Raw genomic sequence first — 14,460 nt, forward strand, 5'->3', positions numbered from 1 at the left:
CATACTCATCAGGTACCTGAGAGGAATTGCCATGTATGGATAAGTGACATGCAATTGGCAGGTGATCCGATTGAAATTGGAAATTGCTAATAGTTTTGTCTAGTAGGTTATGGAATATTAGGTCAAACGCTTAACCTCCACTAGTTCCCGACGCCAAAAACCGTGTAAGGGCAAAGGTTCGAAGAGTGACCTCAAGTCCCGCAAGAGTATCCTCATGCTTAGGAATCGGAAAGTTGAACTCACCCGTAACTACAGTTGGAGTTCTAGGCAGTAATTCTGTTGCTAACCGAGTCAGCAGCTCAGATCTAGTCTTCATCATATAGTAATATATAGGAAAATTACACACACTGGCCAAAAAAATACGAACCTTTAGTCAATATCGAATCGGGCCTCTTTTGTTTCGAATAACAGTAAGTGTGCAGGGCACCATAGATTCTATAAGGTTTTGAGTGCGTTTTGGTCTAACCATTCTTGTAACAATTCTCCCAGCAAAATATCGCGCAGATGTAACGAAGTTTAAAGAAAAGGGCTTCGTTGCCGAATAGCTCTCTTCATACACTCTCAATAGGATTGAGTCAGGTGAACGTGGGGGGGGGGGAAGATGATGAAATCCGTGTCATGTTTTCCCAACCATTCTTGCACGATTCTGGCAAGATGCAGCGTTGCATTGTCATGCATAAAATGGTCATCACCTCTAGGATAAAAGTATAACATTGCAGGATGAAGTATGTGCGATACAAAATTCAGGTACCCACTGGATGACATTGACATTCCACCGGTATCAACGGACCCAGTTCATGCCAACTAAAACATTTTACCTATCATGATGCCACCTAGATGCTTGGGTTTTCTTAGCAAGACAAGCAGGATTCATGGCTTCGTGAGATTCTCTCGTGATTCGTCTGACCACGTGACTTTCTACCATTGTTCTACTGTCCAGGAAACCTAAGGAGACCCCTCTCAAATTAAAATTAATGGAAAAACTGTAAAAATGGTGAAATAGAATGGGCCTGTGGCACTGGTTTCCATGGTTTAGAAGAAGAGAATATAGTAGAGCCAGTGGAAGCAGTAACTAAAATAAATAAGTTTTAATATGACAAGTAGCTTTAAGGGTGACGAACCCCTTCCTCAGCAAGAAAGGTACTACATACAGAAATGCAAACATAACATAAAACTTTTGATCTCCCCATCAGCATTCTCAAGGTTAAATTACACTCTTTGCGGCCAGGCTAACCGTGTGTCAGACGCTTACCACTCTCGCCAGCAACGTAAGTTCCTTAACCTAATCAGAGAGACTCTCTTCAAGAACGCACACGCATCCTACTGACAACGCTAATTTTTTTCCTGAATCTTAGCAGCAAACAATTGACCTCCAATCAGACCGATCTTCTCGCCTCCGGTATGAAGTTCGCCATTCTACCGTTGAGACCGCCAATCACGGAAATTGCCATGGGAGTGGAAGCATCCTTAGCCCACCTCCCTGAAGAGACTACTAATGACATTCGCTCAGGATGGCTTCTGTTCTTCCGCGTGCACGGCCTGCTAACCTCAGCCTCAGCCACCGACAACACGCTGCTCTTAACTCCATCGAGAAAGACAACACTATCGTCCTTCCCGCCAACAAGGGTCACCGCATGGTTGTATTGGATCGTTCGGAGTATTTGAACAAGGCTCTCGCCCTCCTGCTCGATCGTAATGTCTACGAACCTGTACGTGATCCACCCATCAAAGTCTTGGGGCGACTAGAGTGAAAGGTTAACAAGTTGGTTTACGAGTGGTTCAAATCGCGTTGGCAGTTGCATGCCACGGGCTGTCAGCTCCCGCAATTTTACGGCCTGCCAAAGATGAATAAGCCAGGCGTCCCTCTCCAGCCCATCATCTCCTGTCGCAATTCGCCAACCTACAAGCTATCAAAACATGTCGCCCGTCTCCTAACGCCCCTAGTGGGAAATACTGTCCACACTGTCTCCAACAGTGAGGAGTTCCTTCACCTCATCAAACACCTTACAGTTCCTGACGACGAGATCATGGCGTCCTTTGATGTCTTTCTATTTACCTCCATTCCAGTCCAACAGGCCATCGTATGTGCCAGACAGCTTTTAGAGAACTACCTCAGCCTATCGGATAGAACAACACTATCTAGGGAAGATATTTGTGTCGCCCTTAACATGTGTTTGTCAGGCAGTGTCATCACATTTGGCGATTCTCTCTACAAACAGATGTACGGTACGGCTATGGGCACCCCTGTCAGCTCTGTCATTGCCAACATCACAATGGAGGAGTTAGAGGAACGCAAATTCCTGAACCCGCCAGTACCAATCACCATGTGATGCAGGTATGTGGATGATATTTTCACCGTCATCCCTCGAGGTTCGGATGCGCCGCTGTTAGAGTACCTCAACTTCCTATCCCCCCTTCATCCAGTTCACTTTGGAATTGAAAGCAAATTGGACACTTCCTTTCCTAAATGTTTTGTTGAGATCAGTTGGCTCTCGTCTGGAAACCTCAGTATACCAGAAATCAATGTGATGTGTGCAATTCACGAACTACAGTTCAGCCCATGCCCCTTGTCATCTAAACAGCACTTCACACTCTCTCGAGCTTGGAGCCATTCCAGCTCAGAGGAAGCCAGACGCACCGAGGTTTCTAGAGTAAAAGCTGTCCTCAACAATTGTGGATACCCAGCCCGTGTGTTAGAAAGGTGCTTATTTCAAGCACAAGAGCTTGCAACTCATCCGAGGCCCTCGTCTCCTCGCGACAGTGACAGTGTACCTATTTCTTATATTCCGTATTACATGGACACCTCAGACCAGATTTCTAAGATCCTGCGTGAGCACCACATGAAATGTATACAACTTCCTGGTAGGAGTTTACGGTCGCTGGTCTCCAGATTAAAAACGCCCATCGCCCCTCTCTTACACAGCGGCATTGTATACCGGATTACAATACTTGCCATGATTGTGGCAGCTGCTATGTAGGGGAAAGCTCCAGACGTCTTCAGGACCTTCTCGCAGAACATGACAAGTCCATCTGCTTGGGTGACTCTGAACAATCTGAAATCGCAGAACATTTTTGGTCAACTCATCATGACCTCTACGCCAGGCGCGATAGTGAGCTGATCCACCAATCTCAACACTACTATCACTGCCTATGGTTAGAGTCCCTAAATATATCCAGCTGTCACAAAGTTTTAAATCGCAGTAGAAGTACAAGACTACACTCAATTTTGGAGTCGGTAGTTTCGAAACACGATAAACGCTGGCAGCAATCCCATATGCGCGCCGTGCACCAACAACAATCGCCTGATCTGGCCTAGTGAATGACCGAACACTCTCGCATTCATGTACGCGCTCTTCCAGTCATCTGATCGCGCACAACATATTTAGTACAATTTATTCCATTCCTAACGTTTTATGTTATGTTTGCATTTCTGTATGTATGTATCTTTCTTGCTGAGGAAGGAATTCGTCACCCTGAAAGCTACTTGTTGTATTAAAACTTATTTATTTTAATTACTGCTTCCACTGGCTCCGTTGTATTCTCTTCTTCTTGTAAAAATGTTATCAGAACTAAAATACCTAGGGGTTATTTTTGACTCAAAATTAACTTTTTATCCCCATTTGGCATACTTGGCCAAAAAAAAGTGAGAAACTACGCAGGCATGATTGCCAGGATCAATAGGGCTGACTGGGGGCTCAAAAGAAGGACCCTGGCAATCATATACAGAGCAGTGTTTTTGCTTGTCATCACCTATGGAGCCGGTGCGTGGTTTACCTGCACGGCCATATTTTTATTATTATTATTATTTTAGGGTTGCCCGTAATTGAATACATTAACCCGTATTTGTGTCTATAAATTGCGTGTGTCCTGTGGTCGATTTTCCTGTTTTGCTGGACTAGAAAACCCCAGTTTCTGGGCAGAAAAACCTTGCTATGTACGCCTAAGAAGGCGTACATACGCCTGAGTACTTAAGAAGGGCATACTCAGAGAATTTCTGGGGATAGTGACACAGCCAATACCATCAAGGCTGAAAGAAAGAGAATAGCCACAAAGCTCCATCAGCTATGGCAAACAAATTGGGAGCAGGAAACTAGAGGTCTGGTTACCAAAAGGTTTCTGCACAGGTGGCAATGGTTAGCCCAAAACCACCAAAGTAATTCGCCTTGGACTTTATGATACATTTATAATGACAGGTCACGGCTTTCTAAAGGCGAAATTAACCTCCTTAGGGCTGGCTGATGACCCAAACCGTGGCGAAAGTGAAGACTGGACACACATTCTCTATGAATGAATAATTTATGATATACCGAGAACCCAACTAATAGCAGAAATTTATTCCCTACTCAGGGGACAAGAACACTTATTTATAATAGAAGAAAATAATTATAAAGCTCTCACAAGCTTCACACAAAGAGTATTTGAAATATGTAGAAACATCCAGACGGACCTTGCAGCTCCCACAGCAAAACAACATTTCATAGCCAAAGTGCCCATGTCTCTCACCAGGCCCAGATGATGACATTTAAACTGATGTGGTAGCTGTATCAGCTCCCTGACAGATACCCAAATTTGACTAAAATGGATTGACTAGGGCTTCCCCTAGGTCTACCCTGTCACTAGTGGGGGACTTGGGACTCCCACACCAAACAAATAAACATGTAGGTGAGGGAAAGGTACAGGCAGCCAGGGAAGCAGCTTAGTTGGAAAATACAGTATTAGTAAGCTAGCAGCAAGGGGATGAAATGTAAAATAAAAGAAGAATGAATGAAAGAAAATAATGAAAAAGTGTGAAAGAGAGAGTGGATGAGCTGGGCACTGAATGATAGAGTGAAATAGAAATTGTGGTAAAAGGGAATGAATGTTAGTTTCGGTGAGAAAGAGACCCAGCAAAGGAGCAAGAGAGAGTGTTACGGTAAATGGGGGTGAGTGGAGGATGAATGATATTGCCTGCAAGAATGCATCGTTCACAATATACAGGGTGATTCACTACCAGTGCAACAAATTTGCAGGAGGTGTAGGGGGCACAAAGACGAATCGGAATCACATAGCATTGCAGGGTCTGAAATGCCTTCGTCATGCTGTAGAGGACGTTGAACGGGAGGTCGCGTGAACAGCGATCCCGCTGGAAGTCAGCATTTGCGAACCGTATCCCGAGGCAGTACGATGGACGAGTATTCAAACGTTGAACTGGTCGACATGCACCTCGCGTATGGAGCTGTGGACTGTAACGGGCGCGCCGCTCTACGCTTGTACCAGGAACGTTTCCAGCACAGGCGTGCTCCTGTCATACGATTTTCGCACGTGTGCACAGAAGGTTACGTGAGACTGGTTGTTTCACGAGAGGTACCATGAATCGAGAGCGAACGACGAGGATGCCAGACAATGAGGAGAATGTTATACGTCTTGCAGAAGGCAATCTGAGTACGAGTAATCGTTGGCCTCGAGCGATAGGCCAACGATTGGGTATTTTCCAATCCACTGTATGGAGGATACTGTCAACAAACCAAATGAGTTCATACCATCTGTAACGCGTCCAATAATTGGAGCCTGCGGATTATCCACTCCGGAGGCCTTTTGCTATTTGGTTTCTTCAACAGAAACGGTTCGCAAATGCTGACTTCCAGCGGGATCGCTGTTCACGCGACCTCCCGTTCAACGTCCTCTACCGCATGACGAAGACATTTCGGACCCTGCAATGCTATGTGATTCCGATTCGTCTTTGTGCCCCCTACACCTCCTGCAAGTTTGTCGCACTTGTAGTGAATCACCCTGTATTTACTAGAAATACTGACACAATCTCAACTATATACTAACAACAACAACACACACACACAGCATCCACCCTGGCTTGCAAGATCTGCAGCGGGGCCCGCGCTTTAACTGAAAAGTATTAGTAAATTGAAGTGCCCGGGACGAGCAGTACAGTTAGAAAGAACTGAATAAATGAGACAAATGCCAGCAGAATAAATAAAAGTGTCTGCCAGTGTGAAAGGGCGCAAACCACATATTAACTAATTTAAGTATTCACTAATCCTTAGTCTTTAGCTACTTAATTTTAATTATTAGATGTTTAGTATAGTAAGTACACTACACACCACTGCAAACCCCCCCCCCCCCCCGGTGTGAGAAAGAAGATTGATCTGTGGAGGAAAAATTTATAACCTAACAGAAAATGTAAGAAAAGCACAATGACAGTATAAAATGTAAGAAAAAAAAAAATTATAAAACCAGAATGAGAGCAAAAAGTGAATGAGGATTATGAGTGGTTAAAATTGCCTGCCTTCCCCCTTGCCCCCCGAATGGATGATGGCCATAGTGGCACTCTGCCTATCCAAGCAGACACCATGCCGTTGCTAGTTACCCGGCGTGGTGTCGGATGCTAGCGTCACAGGGCTTGCCCCTTAGCCAGTGTGGGATAGAGCCCCAACTCAGGTGCTCCAACATAGGGGAAACCTCTGGAGCTGCTTTACACCATGTCCAATCACGATTTCGGCACCACTGCAAGCGGATTTTTGTTTTTCTCTGAAATAAGTGGCTTCCGAATAGGCAGACGACTTCCATTACTCAATTTCTTCAAATATCTGCGCATAGTAAGGGTCGAAACAGGGCATTTCTGGACTTGGTTGAATTCACACGTTATTTGCTGAACACTGGATGCCCTTTTTTTTTTTATGCAGTCTTCCTTTGAGTACGACAGCTTCGCTCTTGATGTATTGTTTTTCTGCTACATTTACACCATTGAGATGTGAAAGAACCGCTTGCTTTCCAGTAATTAAAAACCTCTGAGGTTGATGCTTTTGAGAAACCAGTTATGTTTTTCATTTCTTGAATCGTGGTTCCTGCTAAACGTGCGCCCACAATGATGGATCACGCGGTTCCCTCATTCTGGCTTCAGATTACTGCAATCGAATAGCCTACGAAGTTTTTATACTCAAAGAGGTAACACGTCATCACTTACGTCACAGTTTTCTTTGCATTAATTCGCATTTGTTCTGTCTGTGACTGTCTTAATACAAAGGGCTTGAGGTTTAAATTAGATTGTAGGAAGTTTCTTTTAGCCAGCGAGTCGATAGCTGGAAGAAGTTTCTCTCCCAGGTAGTCGAGGCTGACAGTTTGAATAAATTCAAAGGATACTTTCCTGTGTGAGGAGGGAGGCATATAATTTGTTTTCTTATCTACTTGGTTTTTTTTTTTTTTTTTTTTTTGTTGGTGCACAAAAGGGTGCAGCAAAAGTCATAGGCTTTTGCCACAGGCTTGCATTATATCGCTATTACTATTACTACATGTTATTTTAGGATGGAAAAGAAATGGAATGGCGTGGACTTACATTATGAACATTCGTATCCATTCGAATAAATTTGTATTTCATTATCCTCTTGTTTGATTGGAGTAAAAATCATTATACTGTATGGATATAAGACAGGTTATACAACAGATTTTCTTATATGTATACAAGAGGTTTTCTTATACTGTATCGAAATAGACATGTTATACACATTTTTTCTTATTTTCTTTAAGATTTGTGCACGTTTTAATCTATAATTCGAATAACACGATTATACAAACAACAGTGTTTGCAGCTCATCATCAGCTTTCTATGTTGCTCAATCTGGCATTCTTACAAGATCTCAGACGTTTCGACCAGTATGTATCTGCGCACTTACGTCACTGTCACCCCCTCATGAATTCGACAGCACCTTCAAAATATATTTTCCTATGCCTATCTCTGTGTTTGCTTTCCTTTACTGTTTATTAAAGCTGTTGTGCTTTAAACGGAAGTGTTAATATTAACGGGTGATTTGAAGTAAAGAAAGAAATGAATACTGTGGCAACTTCTCGAGTTTCTCATTATTCAACAGCCCTCTGTTTACTTAGGTTATCAGATACGTTCACTTTAAAACGCAAAATGCACCCCTTTCTTTACACTTCAAGTATTTTTATGGCGCTTCTTTCAGAACTTCCTTGTTCCATACTATTTGCAGTCCCACGCTCTTTGGTAAACAGTGGACTGTGCATTAATCAACGATTCTTGACTTATGCTGTTTGACATGAGTCATGAATTGGTGATATGCAGTCTCGCTCTGCCAGATGATTTCTGGTGAAAATTTTTCTTATTCAAAAGTCGCACTCGTAGCAAGAAAGAAAATTAATTGTTCCGCACAGTAGATAATATTAGTTGGATTATGGGGTTTTGTATGTCCATGACAATGCACAAAGTCCAGGTTGCATACACTAAAATTTATGAATGCGCATTGAACAATTAAATCTCCCCTCTGTACAGTTCAGATCTGGTCACAAGTGACTATTATTTGTTCAGAAACCAAGTTTCATCTTTTTAAAACTTATTTTAAAGATGATGAAGAGCTAAAAGCAGGTGTGGAAGCCTGGCAAGATGTCCATTCCCAACTAGAAGAATTTTTTTTTTTTTTTTTTAGGAAAATAAATTAAACTCTTTGAATATTAAATACGATAAGAGCATTGAACTTCGAGATGAAATACATTGGGGGGATGAGACATTGAATTTTGTACCTATGTCTTTTATGCTCCGTTCACAAAAGTTTTTGACTACCCTCGTATTTTGATATTAACACACACACACACACACGATAGAATGGTTTTGTGGCAATCGTAAGTGTTAAAAGAAGTATGTATTTTTATTATTATTATTTCACAGAAATAATAATAATAAAAATATATAAAAACAAATATATGAAAAAAAAATATATAGGCTATATTTGTTGTTTTTTTTAATTTAAGAAATGTAATATTTTATTTTATAAGTTTAGTTCAAAGGAGTATATGTATTTGATTTATATTTTGTATGTGAATATTTTTTTATACATAAAAAAAATTAAAATATATTGTTTTAGGGGGGTGATTGTAAAATCGATGTCCCGCATTGGAATAGTAAGGATCTGGTCACACTTTAGAAGTGGGTTATGCGAGTTTTATTTACTCACATAACCCACCTGCATGATCAGGTCTGTTTTTGTAGGGCCACAACTACAGAGCCAGCGGATGTCCTTCCTTCTTCTAAGTACCAGCTTCACACGTGCCCTTACATGGAAGATGAGTCAGGCTGAAGGAAGGAACTGAATACGTCATTTTGTCCGCCCTTGATGGGCTAGGATATTAATTTCTGCGAGAAAAATGTAATTTGTTTCTTAATAAAGTGGCTCAAGCTACTCTTTCCGCGCAACTCAGAGGAAAAAACATTCCAACTTTTGTTTTTATTACATTTCACTTCCGCTCTGAATGAGCATTTACTCCTCAAAAATTTCATTGTTAGGCGCGTTGGCAAATACGCATAAGCGCCTACTGTCTGCACCCTGTCCGTCCGTCCATCCGCATGTAACAGAGGGACTCTTAGTGGATGTATTTTCGTGAAATTTTATATTTGGTTCATATAGAAATATTTGCCGGGCCATCCCAATTTCATTACAGTCAGATAAATAGAAATCCAGCAATTATTATTTCTTTTTTTTTTTTAAACACAATTTGTATGGAAAAAATAAATTCATAGATTAAATGTGTTTTAATGCACATTTAATACCACCTATTGCAGCATTGTTAGCCTTAGACAGTCCGTGCACACTTCACATGTATTGTTATGTAAGATTCGTGAACGTGGTGTTGCTTATGAAGCTCATATATACATATAAGAGATATAAATAATTAGTAGTAGTCATTATAAACGTTTACATACGTAAATAAGTTTCGTTGTTAGCGTTAATATTCATTGAAATGTGCCCCTCTCAAACTGCTCTATTACTAGGTAAACTTCTCCGTAAAATTCAGTACCTCTCAACCCCCGAACGTTCCGGATTTTAAAGAGTTTACTGGATTTTTTTTTTTTTTTTTTTTTGCATGTAGTAGTGGTGGTCTTGTGGCCTCCATAGCCGAGTAGTCAAGAGAAGAAATGCAGTAGCACAAGCTCTTTGAATAGACGGGGATTCAAGCCTTGACTGCTAAATACGGTCGATCTGCTAACCAGCACTGGACAAGCGTGGCAGATTATGGTCCATTTCCCTAACATAAATCGCTGAAGAGGGTTCCATCCTGCAGTGGATCGATAAATGGCTGCACTTTTTTTTTTTTTATAATGATTAAAAAAAATAATAATAGGGATAAAAATGTATATAACAAGTTCAGTTTCTTAAATGTGACCAAATGACAAACACAATCACAACAAATGTTGTCAAAATATTAATGGATGTCTTTCAGAGAAAAAAAAAAAAACTTTCGCAATGGAGAATACGAAAACAAATTAACTATTCTTTTTAAGAAAAAAAATATTATAACATGAAAATCTTTATCACTTTCACATTACATTATGCTTTTCATGATGTACCATGATGGAATTAAATTAATTTCTTGTAACTATAGCAGAGAGGAACACCACAGGCAGTGAACCACTTACTGGGCTTTCTCTTTCATTGAGTTACTAAGGGATGGGAAGCAACGTACGTGATCCTCAGCTACCTATTGTTTTTCTCCCTACTTTAGCTGTGCACTGATGAGCTGTGTGACTAGTTGTGACAGCTAAAAAACTTTGGTTGTGTGGAATTAAATCTATTGTTTGTGAGCGTCAGTAAGTCGCCGTTTAGGGATCAGCTACAGATTTAATGAAGCCTAAATTTTTCCACCTGTGCTCATAGTGGGCATTTTCAAATTGGTTACTGGCTTACGCAAGAAGAAATTATAAGATGTTTCCAGCATTGTCCATTTATCTGGGGTTTTTTTCAGCCAGCAGGATTTAAACACTATATTAAAAATTATTGTGGAATGCTTTTTTGTTTTGCAATAATTAATTTTATTTTGAAATAATTAAATTATTGCAAAATAATGTAATAGTCTAATTTCCACAGCAAAACAAACCTGTCTATGTATCGCGTTGCATTGACCTGGTATTGCAATACTTTCAAACAGATGGCTTTGTCAAAACGTTACTGGGCCATTTGTTCAAAAAGATGTGACTGCTATGGCAGCCTCTTTCAAGACTAACTGGTCCCTCATTAGATAGCAGGTGGACTTTAGTGATAACATAAAAGTTTTCAAAGTTGTAATATAACTTTAGCTATATTAATTTTGAAAACCCTGATTTCGTATGCCATATGGCAGCCCACACAAACAACTGTTTTGCTCGCATGTTACCACTACTAACCACCTAATATCTGTCGAGGAACCAGTTAGTCCTGAAACACGCTATCACAGCTGTCTCCTGTTCTGAACAAGTGCCACTTAACCTTGTTACAACGCCATCTGTTTTAAAGTTGCGCAAATACCAGGGCAACTTGTTGCAAAGGGAAATTAGTGATGTCATAATTACAGATGATTGTTTATTAGAAGAACTTTTAAGCATAAAGGCAAGTAAGGCTCCCGGAGTTAATAGCATATACCCTGTAATTTTGAGGGAGGCCGCCACGGAGTGATTGAATCATTGAGGTTAATTATGAGAGCATCTTTGGACTCAGTGAAGATCTCTTTGGATTGGAAAAGTGCCAATGTATCGCGAATACACAAAAGCGGGTCTAAGGGTGAAGTTGGTAACTAGAAGAACTTCAGTGGTAAGAAAAATTTTACAGGCAATGATTAAGAGTGCAATCCAGGGACATTTAGATAGATATGGAATTCTGAAGGACACACAACATGTTTTTGTTAAGGGAAAATCATGTTTATATAATTTAGTAGGCTATTTTGACACAGTTACTCATGAGCTGGATTTAGGGAACAATTTCGACATACTTTATTTGGATGATTTTAACAAAGCCTTTGACTTTGTCCTTCATGAGAGGTTACTGCATAAGTTAGAACAGGCTGGGATTACTGCTAAGATTGGTTTCTGGGTGGCTGCAGGGTAGAAGGCAGAGGGTTGTGATTAATGGATATTTTTCAGATTGGTATAACGTCAGGAGGGGGTTCCTCAAGGATCGGTTCTTGGAATTCTGTTGTTTCTCATTTTCATAAATGATATCGACGAAAGGATAGAAGGCGTGATGTCAAAATTTGCAAATGACGTAAAGATTGGCAGAGTCGTTAATGATCAGTGCCAAGCAGCGCTCCTTCAAAATGATTTGAACAGACTTCAAAGATGGTTAGAGAAGTGGAAGCTATGTTTTAATGCTTGGGAAACAGCAATCCCCAAATAAATTGTACACTTGGTGGGGTTGAATTAAAAACAGTGGAGGAAAGGATCTGTGAGTTACAATACGGGAAGATAAGAAGTTTTCTGAACAGTGAAAAGCCAGAAAAGCCTATGGTGTCGTATCGATGACTTATCGAACGTTATCCAGTAGAGCCAGGGAGGTCATAATCCCACTGTATAAGGCAATTGTAAGACCACATTTGGAATACTGTGTTGAAGTATGGAGACCTCATCTGAAAAAAGACATTGAGCTTCCTGAATGGGTCCAAAGACGGGCAACTCGAATGGTGAGATCGGCAGAAGGACGGCCGTATGAGGAATGACTCCGATTATGTGGGCTACAGAGTTTGGCAACCAGGCACCTCAGAGGTGACCTGATTGAGGTTTATAAGGCTCTGAGAGGGATTAGTAAAATGAACGAGGGCGGAATTCTCACTGTTATAAAGAATTCTAGAACTAGGAGCCATAAATGCAAATTGCAGGGGTTAAGGTGTAGTTTAGATTATAGGAAGTTTTCCTTTAGCCAGAGAGTCGTTGATCGTTAGAAAAACTTGCCCACGCAGGTAGTTTAGGCTGACAGTTTGACTGAATTCGCAGATCAACTGGACAGTTACCTGAGTGAGGAGGGAAGCATATAAGTTGTATTTTCTTATCTACTTGGGTTTTTTTTTTTTTTTTTTTTTTTTGGCTTCCTTGCACTATATGGCGAATACTATTACTATTTAAACTTTCCAGATATTGACTGGGATTTGGGGGTTGGTACTCACACAGTAGCAAGACTTCTCTGGATTTATTGAATGGCCGTTTTCTACACATGCATGTTAGAGAGGTAACAAGAGAAACCAATACATTTAATATGATTATCTACGCAGTTTAAATCTCGCTGCCTGCAAAAAAGAAATTACAGGGCAACACAAACCTGTGAGCATTTTGTAAAGCGAGAAATGTGGCCCTTTTTTTTTTTTTTTTTTTTTTTGCATAGATTCTTAAAGACAAATGCGACCGTTGACGTAAGTGCCGGATTGTGTTCACTCAGAGTAGACTTGTTGGGTGGCTTCCATAAAAATACTGGACACACGCGAGGGAAGTTTTCAATGGAAGAGGGTAATATATAAATTAAATACATCATAAATAAATACATTTTCTGTTTATACTCCGCGACGACCAAAGGAGTTCACAAGGTAGAGGGAATACAAGAAACAACACCGTATACATTTACTCAAGGTACGTGCATCCCACGCTTGACCACTCGGCTACAGAGGCCTAAGAAAAATAAATGCTAATTTAAAATATGATGGAACCGAAACCTTGTTCAAAATAATAATCTACAATTTATAATTTCATGGGCATTTTTTAAAATAATTTTCTATAAATAAAATATCTTTCACATCCTCACAATTGAGAGGCATATTAACAAAAAAAAAAAAAAAAAGTTTTTGCATTGCATTACTTCGTACTAATGCAACGCAAAAACTGATATATATCTATGTTTATAGAAACTAAAATTTCACTGAAACAGTTGAAACTTTATTATTCTGGCCATGTAGGAACAATAACATTACACTAAGTGATGTGTTCCTACATGGATTTGATTTACACAAAGTGAGCAAATATTTGCTCACCATGTTTAACGGATTGTCTTGGTCAAAACCGGAAACATGGCAAAGATAGAAACTGAATAGAAAAAAAAAAAAAAAAAGTTTCTCACCCTGTATGGAATTCAGTTTCTACAATACATTTAGTGGCATTTTTACAGTTCCAGAACTTTCAATATAAACACAAGATTAATTCTGAAAGAATGCCGGATTAATTCAAGTTCAGGACATGATGAACATAATATAGTATACAGTATTAAAGTTTTCAGGAATTCGTTAAATTTACTGCAATTAACTTCTAGGGAACTTATTTTCATTTGTCACACCTTTGTCGACAAAACCATGTGTACTGAAACAATTCCGTTAGCTCACGGAATTTTTTTTTTTTTTTTGTTCGCGACATAACTTGAGGAATTTTTGTCCTTCCATAGAAAGAACGAGAGGTAATGACCCTAAGAGTGAAGAATGCCACATGCACAAGCAGTGGGTAGTTGTGTGTGAGCGATAAACTTCCTGCTGGCCAATATTAATCGGCCAAGTGTCCGGTGGGAATTTCCGTTTCGCTTTTTACGACTGAGAAAGGAATATAACTTTCGGCACTTCGCCGGATCAATGAAACTGCATTGCAGCTGAACTGACCTCATACAACAGAATACTCTGCTGATTCTTGATGACGCAATACGTCTGAGGTCAGTCTACTAACTTGTGTGTGAAGTGTTT

General features: G+C 40.2%; 1 protein-coding gene across 1 annotated transcript in view; it reads right to left on the bottom strand.

Annotated features, from left to right (window-relative positions):
• Positions 1–13,935, bottom strand: part of LOC150085853 (ras-like protein family member 10B) — an 88,811-nt gene extending 74,876 nt beyond the window's left edge. Inside the window, exon 1 of the mRNA XM_090373537.1 lies at positions 13,854–13,935. The gene's annotated coding sequence lies outside the window, so the exon portion shown is untranslated. The remainder of the gene's footprint in view (positions 1–13,853) is intronic.
• Between the last annotated feature and the right edge of the window lie 525 nt (positions 13,936–14,460).

This window comes from Mastigoproctus giganteus, chromosome 5 (assembly GCF_048544385.1).
Source record: "Mastigoproctus giganteus isolate SK-2022 chromosome 5, ASM4854438v1, whole genome shotgun sequence".
Taxonomy (NCBI): Eukaryota; Metazoa; Arthropoda; class Arachnida; order Uropygi; family Thelyphonidae; genus Mastigoproctus; species Mastigoproctus giganteus.